We start from the raw sequence: 14,058 nt of genomic DNA on the forward strand, positions 1-14,058 counted from the left end.
AATCATTGAGTTATTACTGTATTTGACTACCAGCAGACCAGATATAGCGTATGCAGTTGGGGTTTGTGCAAGATATCAGTCAGATCCAAAGGAAGCTAGCTCATATGGATGCAGCAAAACGAATTTTGTGATATCTCAAAGGCACACCCAATTTAGGGTTGTGGTACCCAGCTGACGATGATTTCAAGCTCACCAAATTTTCAGACTCAGATTTTGCAGGATGCAAAATTGATCGTAAATCAACTTTGGGAACTTGTCAATTCCTAGGCAACAAACTTATTGTCGCAGCCCGAAATCCCGACACTAGTAATAGTGGGGTACGAGTATCGATACGACTATTTTTAAAGAATAAAGGAATAGAAGAGTAGGTCGAACATCAAGCGGAAGCTCACATCAAAGCATGCTAAGGAAAATATCATTAATTGAACCCAAGGGTAAAATCGTCAACGTCGTTGTAACTTTTCAATTATCAGGAATTTCACGAACAAAAACAAAACAGGTATAGCTTATTTTTCATAAGGAAACATAATATGCAGAGTATCGCAGCAAAAGGCGAACCAGTTACATGTATGGAGACACATAACCGTGAGTATATTACTTGATTCATATTTAAAGTAACTTCACATCAAGACTTTATCGATAAAAAGGAAATACGATAAAGTAAATACGTCATCTAACGATCCCCCACCAGCACCAGACCAATCTCACTCCTTGCTTAGCCTGCACATTTAGAAATACATGCAGGGCGTGAGTACATAATACTCAGTGGGCAAATGCCAAAAAACAAGAAAGGTGCTCTTAGAGCTATAAGTTTGAAGCTTGCCACATCTCAGCAATACACAGAAATAAGTTAGTATCAATGAATCTGTGCATGCAGTTTTTATAATCAACTTCATAAATAAGTAACTGCGCAGTTTAAACATTCATCATGTATGTACCACATCCACTACTCATCATCAAAGGTACTGAGAAGTAGGCCTCCCTCTCAAGTACCGTGACCGGCCGACCCGAAGACGGCTCACAGTCACCTCTGTGCACAAAATCCCGCTTGTGGCAGGACCGAATTCGTCTCATCAGTAGAGGGTAACACACAAGCTCAACATCAAAAATTGGCAAGTCAAACAGTTCTCAAACATCATTTATCTCAAAACATTTGATAAGCTCATAACATCATGACATCATTTTAGAAAGCTCATATGATAAACATATACTCAAAATATTGCCCACCTGAAGACCTTACTCAAAAACTCCCGTCAAAGTGGAGTTACTTACTTCCTTGCTCTGCTCGTGTCTTCAGGGATCATCGTCATCATCGAAGGTTCATGTCATAAAATGAATCCCGATTAGAAACTCAACGACAAAAACTCATGCCTCAACTCATGCTCTATATTATATTCTATCTCTTAATCAACTCTACATAAACTCTTCACTCATTTCAAATCCTTAAGTCCAAGGATAGGGTTCAAGAAAATCATGGTTCTAAGTCTCGATTTATCTCTCATATAAGACTCGTCTAATCTCATTCAAACACTTAGGCAACATAAACACATAAGGCACATAAGAAAATACAAGCAAACATCAACAAAACATGCTCTGTTTTCCCACTGACTCAACTTCAAAATTTAACACGTTCTGACTCCGACATCTCCTGGACTCCAGACTCATACCAAACGAAAGGTATTTGAGTCTAGTTTCATTTAAAAAAAAGTAGAGTCAGAAACTCCAAGTGGTTTGGGAGATATGGCGTTTTTACCACGGTCTACCATATTCGGCAGTTTTGAGCAATCGAAAACATTGATTTTTGAAAAATAGTAAACGTTGTCAAACTGCACTCAAATTTGGTGGATATCTAGCCCATACAGTAAGGTTGATACCATAAACATTTGGAAATCTAATTCACACAGGAAGTCACTGAAATGAATGACTTTGTCCCCTGTTCTCTGAAATTCCCGGCAGAAATGTGCAGATTTGGTTTTGCATTTTATAAAAATAGTAAATCAAGTCCAAATGACTTGCAAATTTACAGAGGTGCTCAAGACTCATGTAGGGACATTCTGTAAAATTTTCAAAGCTTTTTGATATCGACAAACCGTCGATCACAGTAGGTCAGTAGCCTACGAAAAATCACCAAAAATTCATTCCCAACTCTTAAATGCTCAAATTAACATTCCTTCAAAGAAAGCCAATCAAAGTTCATTTTAAACATATATAACACTCAAAAACATTCAAAAACATTAAAATACTCATCATACTCAAATTAACTCTCCTCTTTTACATCTTAACTCAAATCTCAAGGAAAACGTTTCTACAACGTATCAAGTAAATCCTCTTCTCAATTTCATGCTTAAAACACTCAATCATTCAAAATGACCTCATACTTCATATAACTCATTTTTCACATATATTTCCCTTTTTATCATGTAAACTAACTCTAGTGAGAAACTCATATATCAACATAAAATTCTCAGCAAAAGCATGACATCTTTCACATAATGGTCATAGATCAAAATAGACCACATTTAAACAATCATCGACTTCTTAAAATATGAAAACTCAAAAATTCTCATAAACTAACTCAAGTCAAATTTTTACTTAGTTAACAATAGACTTAATCATACATAATTATACACTAACATCATGCTCAATTACACATATCTTAAGCTAAATCACTTAATAGACACATAGACAAGAAGATCCTAATTTTTATTAAACTAAACTCTAAGAAATTTTATAAACTCACATGGATCTTTAATCTCATCATATACCTATTAATCTTAACCCAATTAACTCACATATAAACCATCAATTCACCAATAAGGGCATATATACACATATCCCTAATTCTAGTAAACTAACTCACATCAAAACTCCAATTGACATCATATACTCAAATTACTCCATCAATCATCATCATATACACCTCATAGACTCATTTTCATCATCAATTCATCACCTTGATCATCAACTCAAAAATTCCCAAATTGGGGTAAACTAACTCAACCAAATTTTTACATCACAAAGCATAGCTTTTCAAAACACACACAAATCATTACCAAACATCACATAGATCATTTTTCTCACCTCAATTCAAGGAAAGAAAAAGAAAAATTTTTGAAGGGTAGAACACCCAAATTTTCGAAAATTATGAAGAAAAAGGGAGGGGGTGATTTCTTGCTCCAATCTTTCAAATATACTCATATATATCATCATACAAGTCTAATCTATAAATATAGAATTCACTTACCCAAGTTCTTCACCAAAACTCAAACTTTCTCTCACTATTCTTGAAACCACTCTTCAAGAATTCTCTTGAATTCAAGCTAATAGGATGTGTTTATGGGGGATTTAAGTAGTGATTTATGCGTTTGGCATACTTGGGTGAAGCTTCGAAGGTTTCATCAATGGCTAACAATGGAGGAAAGTAGAGAGATGAAGGGGGGGAGAGAGAGCTCGAAAATAGGTGGAGGGAGAGAGAGAATTATCTTGCAAGATTTGTGAGGATTTTGCCAATCTTGTAAAGATTTGTGAATCTTTAAAGGAGATTTTGATATCTTAGGGGATATTTGGCATTAATGGATGATCTCTCTCTCACTCTAATCTCTCTCTAATCTCTACACTCTCCCTCTCATACTCTCAATTCTCTACTCTCTCAATTCTATACTTAGCAAAATTTAGGCATATAACATATGGTATGGGTAATTAAATAAAGTGTGTGAAAGGTGATCAAATAAAATCACAAACTATGGTAAAGTCACTCATTAATAAAATACCACATCATAAATATTCATGTGACCAAAATAAATAATTATAGCACCTTAGATTAGTGCACTCACTCAATTATAATATTCCTCTTCGTAGGAAAAAATCATTTAAAAAAAATATTATGCTTGGAAAAAATTTTCCATAAACCGGCATCATTTGATTTCCCGGTAAAAATAAACCATACTTGCTTTGGAAACTTAAACAAAATTCCAAATGCTAAGGTCTCAAATAAAAATCATAATAATATGGTCATATTGACACACGTCACAAAATCACATAATTACTCAGTCACGTAAATTCACATAACATCCCATCAAAACAGTCGGCAGACTCAGATAAGCTAGACGTCTCTCTGACCGACTCTATTTATCAAGGTTTCTCACTCTTTCTTCCTCGACTCTATTTCCAACTCATTATTCCTATTTTTCTTAATAGGACAGTCAATCTCTAATAATTCGGTATCCGGTAATCTCTATTCCCGGTGGTTGGAAATAAAATAAAATCTCAGCTCAATTCAATCAGCATCTCTATCTCAACTCATTTCTCAAATCTCATCACTCTAATTCCATCATCGGTTTATTCACTCGTATCTCTATTTAAAAAACAATCTGTCTTATCTGCTCATAAAAAAAAGTAGTCTCGTAATTTGACATCTCAGTACTCTCAATAGTGTTTAGACACTTTCTCACAACATGAGGAAAAGTACGGGGTGTTACATCCTACCCCCCTTAAAAAAAATTTCGTCCCGAAATTTGAGTTATTCTTCTTCGGGAAAAAGCTCTGGGTACTTCTCTTTCATCTTCTCTTCAACTTCCCATGTTGATTCTTCTTGACTATAATATCTCCACTGGATTTTCATCAAAGGAATCGATTCGTCCCTCAATTATTGGATCTTCCAGTCCAGTATAGCATCAGGTCTATCTCTTCGTAGCTCAAAACTGGTTCCAGGGACACCTCTTCTTGATAGATGACGTGTTTTGGATTAAACACGAACTTTCTCAATTGAGAAACATGGAAAACGTCATGGACGTTCGCGAAGCTCAGAGGCAACGCTAGTTTATAGGCTACATGGCCTATTTACTCTAATACATATCATAAGGTCCTATATATCTCGGTTTGAGTTCTTGTTAACTCGAAAATAACATGCTCCCCGAGATAGGGAAAAACTCACATAATCATCGTTTCTATCATCAACAGAATCTATTCACAATTACTCAATTGTTGAGTTTTCTTTTCTCGATTTTGCTAATCGATGCCATAATTCATGGCTAAGTGGTCTCACTTCTATTGTGGAAGTCTCTAATAGGTATAATTGTATAAGGTTGCCAAAGTGGCGCCTTCACGTGTTAACACGTTAAACATCCTTCTACGAAAGATGCCCTTTCTCGCTTCTTATTCTCCTATCAAAGCGTCGTTTCAGTCTCGGCATATCTTTATACTGCCCACATGTGTGGTGTAAGGGTGTCATGAGCTTCGCTCATAATCTCATTCCTCAACTCTTCTTTATCGGGTATACACACTCTCTTTTTAAACAAAAAGGCATTATCTGACATCTCTCCATAATTCTCTACTTTTTCGGTTCGAAACTTTATTCGCAATCTTTCCATCTTCTCATCCACTCTCTATGCTGTGACCAGTCTCGATCGTAGGTCAGGGGTAACGTTCAGCGCAGAAATTATTATTTCTGTCGTTTGTGGTGGTATTACTACCTCCAAATTCATCTTCTCGAATTCCTCGACTAGGTTCTCTTCACGAGTAAGGAGAAATCCTAACTCTCCCTGATTCTTTCTGCTCAACGCGTCAATTACTACGTTAGCCTTCCCAGGGTGATAATTTATTCCACAATCGTAGTCCTTCATCAACTCTAGCCATCTTCTTCGTCGTATGTTCAGATCTTTTTGCTGAAAGAAATATTTGAGACTTTCATGATCGGTGTACATCTCACACCGTGCTCCATAGGAATGGTGTCTCCAGATCTTCAAAGCATGCACTACGGCTGCTAATTCTAAATCATGCGTCGGATAACTCATCTCGTGTGATCTCAGTTGTTGCTAAGCATACGCTATAACTCTTCACTCTTGCATCAGTGCACATCTTGGACCATTTCTCGATGCATCAATATAAACTGCATACTCTTGATCCCCTTCTGGAATAGCTAACACTGGGGCTATAGTGAGCCTCTTTTTCAGCTCTTGAAAACTTCTCTCACATTCGTCCGTCTGACGGACTTGACTTCTTTCTTTAGCAGGTGCGTCAATGGCTTGGCGATTTCTGAAAAGCCCTCAATAAAACGTTGATAATACCCTGCTAATCCCAGAAAACTGTGAATCTCGTGCGGTGTGGTTGGCGATCTCCGCTCCTGTACCGCTTGAACTTTTGCTAGGTCTACTTCAATTCCTCTCGCAGAAACAATATGGCCGAGAAAATTGACTTCTTCAGGCCCGAACTTTCATTTGCTAACCTCGCTTAAAGCTTTTCAGCTCGTAATTTTTGCAACACGATTCTCAAATGCTCTTCGTGTTCTCGTTTACTCTTCGAGTAAATCAGGATATCGTCAATAAAGACTATCACGAACTTGTCTAGGTATTTGCGAAAAATAAAAAAAAATGCAGTTCATGTGATTCATGAACACAGTTGGTGCATTTGTCAAACCGAAAGGCATCTCTTCCAAACATCTTTGAGTTTATAGTAACGCCATATTGCACACGCGATGCCATCTTCGGAAATATCTTCCGACCGTATTTTCAGCTGATAGTATCCCATCCTCAAGTCAATCTATAAAAAGGTGCTTGCTCTTCGTAGTTGATCGAACAGATCATCGATCCGGGGTAACGGATATTGATTCTTCAACGTTACTTTATTCAGCTCTCGATAATCGATACACAGTCTCAAGTTTCCATTCTTCTTTTTAACAAAAAGAACTGGTGCTCCCCATAGTGAAACACTGGGTCGAAAAGAAACCCATATCTAGAAGTTCTTATAGTTGCAGCTTTAACTCTTGCAACTCTGTGGGGGTCATTCTGTACGGCGCTTTTGACGTCGGTACGGCGCTAGGTTCTAACTCGATCGTAAACTCAAGCTGTCGATCTGGGGAAAACCCGGTAAAGTCTCAGGAAAACGTCTTTATACTCTCGCACATCTGGTACGTCGTCAACGTTTGCCTCAAATTCGTCTCTCTGGTTCAGATATACAACATACGCGGTTGTATCTTTTCTTTGCAAGGGATTTCTTGTTTACAGTGCCGAGATAATCAGCGTCTTCTTCCATTTTCTCTCAATACCAATGAAGGAAATTGGTTCTCGGCCAAATGGCTGAAAATATATTCATCTCTCCGTGCATTGTATCTTCGCACGATTTTCTTCTAACCAGTCCATTCCTCACATTTATATCCAAGTACCACATATGCATCAGTCTCAGATTTCTAATCTCGAGCTTAATCGATTCTAACTTAAATTCTAAGTTAGGGCATACGGATAAAACCGTAGTAATTCTGCCTATGGGTATGGCTACTCTTTAGAGGTTGTGGAGCAAGCTCTACGTTCAGTGTCGAACAAACATACTATGGGCACATCTTTCAACTCGCCTATATCTAACGAATTTCCTCTATTCTTGTCCGGTGCTTCCTACTCAAGCGCGAACAGTTTCTGGCGATGCGGTTGATACGCCCACGACGATGCAGTCGATTCGCCTGCGGGGCTGGTAGTTGCCTTCCTGACTGACGCGGTCGATAGGCTGGCTGTTGTTGCTGTGGTGGAAATAGCGGCAGATTCCCTCCATTGCTTTGAGTTGCGGTCGAAACTGAATCGGTCGTCTTTCGTTTTCACTTTGCTGACGATTCGGACACTGGTTCGAGTAGTGCCCGATCTTTCCGCAGGTGTAACAGCTATTCTGTCTCATCTTGCGTTATCTCCGACGTAATTTATTGCTCTTCGACAAAGCGATAACCCTCGCGGTCCTTGAAAAACTGCTGCTGGGGCAGCTAGGCCAATTAAAAGCCGTTCGTCTCGGTTCTGATATTGTGGTGGCGCATCATGACTCTGCCACGGCTTCTTGGGGTATTGACTTCGGTCGTCCCATTTTCTCTTTTCTTCTTGCCCGCATCCAGGAAAGGATGGATTGCACGTCTGAGTGCTCTAACTCGTTTGGGTGCTGAAGCTTAAATCACGTTCTCTGGCTGCATTGCCAGTCTTATATCAAATGCTCTATTTAATGCTTCAGTACACATAACCGCATTCTGACTCGTTAAATCGTCTCGTACTTCTTATCTCAAACCTGATCGAAACAATCCTGACATCTTCTCGTTCATATCTTCTTGATATGTGGCATACCGAACCAAGTCGTGAAACTGACGTTCGTATTCAGCTACGGTTTTATTGCCTTATCTCATATCATCAACTCTATTTCTTGCTTCGGTCGGTTTCTCTTTCTCGGTAAAAGTCTAAGGGAACATATATCAACCTTAGAACTAATTCTCATAACTCACGAATCATAAGACTCTTACTCAACATCATACTATTTTCTCAATTCTCATAACTCATCGTCAAAGACATATTTCATGTCTATCTATGCAACATCAGCTCAAAATTCTACTCAAGCATAGAGACTCTCTGGTCATCGTCATATAGACATATAAGAAAATTTTCTCTTTCGAGAACTCTTACTAATTGCGGGGCATAACGAAAATAAACATCCCCTAATACTACGACGATGCTACATCTATATTAGTCGTCATCTCAGTCTACTATCGTGGAAAACATTATCTGCTCTAACCCATCATCTCGATCTTCTTGAACCTGCTATTGCCTATTCTGGCTTAGCATCACTTCTTCTCGTCCTCGAATTTGTTAGCTTGTTGCATACTTGGCTAATATAAGAAAATCCATAATCGAAAAGTTGTGCTCGTCCCGTAATAATTATATTCTATGGCTGCTCCCATATATCGTGTTTCTTCCAAACACTCTTATTGTTATACCATCCTAGTTACCTAGACATTCCTAACTCTTGTCGGATGTGGTAGGAAATAGGATGTGATGAATAAAAATTCTTGATTTTGAACAAGACGAGCTCAAGTAATGGAATGATTCCATAATAGCCAGTGCTATTTCAAGGATAATGAAGAAGTTACAATCAAGGCAAGATCAAAAGCTAGAACAAAATCTAGAACAAAAACTGAGATATGATATGATAGAAATAAATCAATACTGGAGGTAGAAACAATCCACTAAGTGGAAAAATGAATAAATTGTCCACTGTTAAAGCAAGGGGTAAGGATTTCCAACACAAACGGGTCAGGCTCAAATACAGTGGATCTGGAAAAATTTTCTCAATAGTAAATAGTTCTTCTCCTGTGGGAGTTCAAATGGATGCAGAAAAAAATTTAAATACGACCAAGCGGGATAGGGACTCAATAAGTCTACTCTCATGACTACTCTAGCGATGAAACGCGCGGTCCCGGTGAAAGTACTTCTATTTCAAAGTACTATTGGTCAATAATATCTATGCATCCCATGAAGTCTCCATAACACGTTCGTCCTATTAGGGTCGTGTCCCTAAATCGCGATGAAAACTCTAACTCTCGTGGTATTATCTCAACGGTTGGTTTCTCTGTTCCTTTTCTTCATCTTCTTCATCTTCTTCTCGGTTTATGCTTGGTTCCCTCTTCTTTTCGGAGGTATACTACAAAAGGAAAAAGAGTTATATAACTATCGATCTCTAAACTAACCGTTCGTCTTTACAAAATACAAATCCTCGTTTCTCATTTCACTTCTATATCTCATTTGTGATCTCAAAGTTCTCAAAACTCTCATCCAGTCTATTTCTCGTCTATCATCGTTCGAAATTCTCATCAATCTCTATTTCTCATTTTTCATCATGCATCAGCATCATCATCATTCTCAAAGCTCTGCTAAAGATAGTGAAACTCACTAATCATAAACATCTCTTGTATATATATCTATATGGAAAATTGCCTCTTTCTCGAGGTCTTTTACAAAAGTAAAGTCTTATGCACAAAAGTCCTAACTCCAAAATGATGCTCTGGCTATACAAGCATCATACATACTAAGCATATATAGATCTAGGCTATACACACATACACACTATACTATGCTTCTCTACCTATATATATATATAACAACTATGCACCTATACATATATACGCGTCTACAAGACATACGTAATCACTAGGCATCATCTCTCGAGATCCAGCTCGTCGCCTCAATCAATACGGGCTGTCATAATCTGACTCATCCACTACCGGAGTATAGACAGGTGTCTCAGGAATAGGTATCCACGTATCAACTCCATCGGCCGTAGTCTGTCGCTGTAGTGGCTGGGTCCAACCATAGCCGACCGTCATCTCGGGAGTCTCCTCCTCGGGGTCCTCCTCATCACTATCGGAGCGTGCCGGCCGAGATCCTCCCTCCTGAGCGTCTCGGTACGGTGAATATAGAATCGGGTGCATGTACGTCTGGAAGGCCAAAGTGCCAAGCTCAGGCAGCGGGGCAACCCTCGGATATGGATCGGAAGGAACATGCTGCGTCTCAGACTCAGTAGAATCAATCGGCTATGTCGACTCAACAGGTGGCAATGGCAACGGTGTCGTCGCCGGTGTCAAATCCCAAGGCGGGAAATCAGCACTGGGAGAAGGAATAAGTGATACAAACGCAAACGGATCGCGCTCAATCCCAGGTGAGTACGGCTCGAAAACCATCGGCTCTAGATCATCAGACTCGAGAGAAACTGAAATCGGATCAGCTGGGGGTAGAGGTGCCATCAGAATCGGCTCCTCGAGAGGTGGAGGCACAACAACTAGCTCCCTTCCCTGGACTGGTCCCTCAAGCTCTCCATACGGCGGTGAAGGCGGATCGCCATAAGCAAAATAACGGTGGCTCAGCGTCGCGATGAAGCCACTAAGGTCTCCGTACCTGATGCCCTCCAACCAGGTAGTATCTACGTACTGGGGCACTAAAGATGTCGCCCAGTCTCGCCACAAAGGTGGCAGTAGTGGAATCAAAAGCGTAATGGCCTCCGCGCCATCGATCCCATAGGGAATAGCCCTCCTCCATCGTCGGTGATAGTGTGCTAGAAGTTCACCCAAGGTGTCATCCTCGTCCGGGATATACTCCCTGAACCATCGCTGCATCGCTGTCTCGATATGACTCGGCATCCTGTAATATGAAACACCATATCCATTAGAAAATGGATGACGAAACTTACTTGGTACATCTCAATCAACAACATACTCGTCCTTGTTTGGTACGGTGGGGCATCGGCTATACTAGCCTCAACATTCCTCCTCATATTCCACATCAACTGCCTCATATCAGATTCCATCATCTCAAATAATTCCGTCATCAAAACAATTCATAACTCATTAGTAACCCAAACTCAGCTTTTAACAGAAAAGCAATAAGAAACAACATCAACCTCTTACCTCGTTAAGCCGGAGGAGATGGGGTGCTGGGGTTTCGTTTCAAACTGACTCTCTCAAACTAGCCTAAGAATTCAAATTAGACTAGTACTCAATTTAAAAAGATACCAGTAATCAAAGATTCAACTCAGTCAAGCAATAGACTCAGAGCAGATGACCTGCTCTGATACCACCCTGTCGCAGCCCGAAATCCCGACACTAGTAATAGTGGGGTACGAGTATCGATACGACTATTTTTAAAGAATAAAGGAATAGAAGAGTAGGTCGAACATCAAGCGGAAGCTCACATCAAAGCATGCTAAGGAAAATATCATTAATTGAACCCAAGGGTAAAATCGTCAACGTCGTTGTAACTTTTCAATTATCAGGAATTTCACGAACAAAAACAAAACAGGTATAGCTTATTTTTCATAAGGAAACATAATATGCAGAGTATCGCAGCAAAAGGCGAACCAGTTACATGTATGGAGACACATAACCGTGAGTATATTACTTGATTCATATTTAAAGTAACTTCACATCAAGACTTTATCGATAAAAAGGAAATACGATAAAGTAAATACGTCATCTAACGATCCCCCACCAGCACCAGACCAATCTCACTCCTTGCTTAGCCTGCACATTTAGAAATACATGCAGGGCGTGAGTACATAATACTCAGTGGGCAAATGCCAAAAAACAAGAAAGGTGCTCTTAGAGCTATAAGTTTGAAGCTTGCCACATCTCAGCAATACACAGAAATAAGTTAGTATCAATGAATCTGTGCATGCAGTTTTTATAATCAACTTCATAAATAAGTAACTGCGCAGTTTAAACATTCATCATGTATGTACCACATCCACTACTCATCATCAAAGGTACTGAGAAGTAGGCCTCCCTCTCAAGTACCGTGACCGGCCGACCCGAAGACGGCTCACAGTCACCTCTGTGCACAAAATCCCGCTTGTGGCAGGACCGAATTCGTCTCATCAGTAGAGGGTAACACACAAGCTCAACATCAAAAATTGGCAAGTCAAACAGTTCTCAAACATCATTTATCTCAAAACATTTGATAAGCTCATAACATCATGACATCATTTTAGAAAGCTCATATGATAAACATATACTCAAAATATTGCCCACCTGAAGACCTTACTCAAAAACTCCCGTCAAAGTGGAGTTACTTACTTCCTTGCTCTGCTCGTGTCTTCAGGGATCATCGTCATCATCGAAGGTTCATGTCATAAAATGAATCCCGATTAGAAACTCAACGACAAAAACTCATGCCTCAACTCATGCTCTATATTATATTCTATCTCTTAATCAACTCTACATAAACTCTTCACTCATTTCAAATCCTTAAGTCCAAGGATAGGGTTCAAGAAAATCATGGTTCTAAGTCTCGATTTATCTCTCATATAAGACTCGTCTAATCTCATTCAAACACTTAGGCAACATAAACACATAAGGCACATAAGAAAATACAAGCAAACATCAACAAAACATGCTCTGTTTTCCCACTGACTCAACTTCAAAATTTAACACGTTCTGACTCCGACATCCCCTGGACTCCAGACTCATACCAAACGAAAGGTATTTGAGTCTAGTTTCATTTAAAAAAAAGTAGAGTCAGAAACTCCAAGTGGTTTGGGAGATATGGCGTTTTTACCACGGTCTACCATATTCGGCAGTTTTGAGCAATCGAAAACATTGATTTTTGAAAAATAGTAAACGTTGTCAAACTGCGCTCAAATTTGGTGGATATCTAGCCCATACAGTAAGGTTGATACCATAAACATTTGGAAATCTAATTCACACAGGAAGTCACTGAAATGAATGACTTTGTCCCCTGTTCTCTGAAATTCCCGGCAGAAATGTGCAGATTTGGTTTTGCATTTTATAAAAATAGTAAATCAAGTCCAAATGACTTGCAAATTTACAGAGGTGCTCAAGACTCATGTAGGGACATTCTGTAAAATTTTCAAAGCTTTTTGATATCGACAAACCGTCGATCACAGTAGGTCAGTAGCCTACGAAAAATCACCAAAAATTCATTCCCAACTCTTAAATGCTCAAATTAACATTCCTTCAAAGAAAGCCAATCAAAGTTCATTTTAAACATATATAACACTCAAAAACATTCAAAAACATTAAAATACTCATCATACTCAAATTAACTCTCCTCTTTTACATCTTAACTCAAATCTCAAGGAAAACGTTTCTACAACGTATCAAGTAAATCCTCTTCTCAATTTCATGCTTAAAACACTCAATCATTCAAAATGACCTCATACTTCATATAACTCATTTTTCACATATATTTCCCTTTTTATCATGTAAACTAACTCTAGTGAGAAACTCATATATCAACATAAAATTCTCAGCAAAAGCATGACATCTTTCACATAATGGTCATAGATCAAAATAGACCACATTTAAACAATCATCGACTTCTTAAAATATGAAAACTCAAAAATTCTCATAAACTAACTCAAGTCAAATTTTTACTTAGTTAACAATAGACTTAATCATACATAATTATACACTAACATCATGCTCAATTACACATATCTTAAGCTAAATCACTTAATAGACACATAGACAAGAAGATCCTAATTTTTATTAAACTAAACTCTAAGAAATTTTATAAACTCACATGGATCTTTAATCTCATCATATACCTATTAATCTTAACCCAATTAACTCACATATAAACCATCAATTCACCAATAAGGGCATATATACACATATCCCTAATTCTAGTAAACTAACTCACATCAAAACTCCAATTGACATCATATACTCAAATTACTCCATCAATCATCATCATATACACCTCATAGACTCATTTTCATCATCAATTCATCACCTTGATCATCAACTCA

General features: G+C 38.6%; 2 long non-coding RNA genes across 2 annotated transcripts; both read right to left on the reverse strand.

Moving 5' to 3' along the window:
- Window positions 1–493: 493 nt before the first annotated feature.
- Window positions 494–1,752, reverse strand: LOC131019780 (uncharacterized). Its single transcript, XR_009100453.1, has 2 exons — window positions 1,228–1,752; window positions 494–720 (listed from the first exon to the last, which is right to left on the reverse strand). It is a non-coding gene; the product is annotated as an uncharacterized LOC131019780 (long non-coding RNA).
- Window positions 1,753–10,503: 8,751 nt separating this feature from the next.
- Window positions 10,504–13,579, reverse strand: LOC131019775 (uncharacterized). Its single transcript, XR_009100448.1, has 3 exons — window positions 12,317–13,579; window positions 11,007–11,809; window positions 10,504–10,931 (listed from the first exon to the last, which is right to left on the reverse strand). It is a non-coding gene; the product is annotated as an uncharacterized LOC131019775 (long non-coding RNA).
- Window positions 13,580–14,058: the final 479 nt, after the last annotated feature.

Source organism: Salvia miltiorrhiza, chromosome 4 (genome assembly GCF_028751815.1).
Source record: "Salvia miltiorrhiza cultivar Shanhuang (shh) chromosome 4, IMPLAD_Smil_shh, whole genome shotgun sequence".
Lineage (NCBI taxonomy): Eukaryota > Viridiplantae > Streptophyta > Magnoliopsida > Lamiales > Lamiaceae > Salvia > Salvia miltiorrhiza.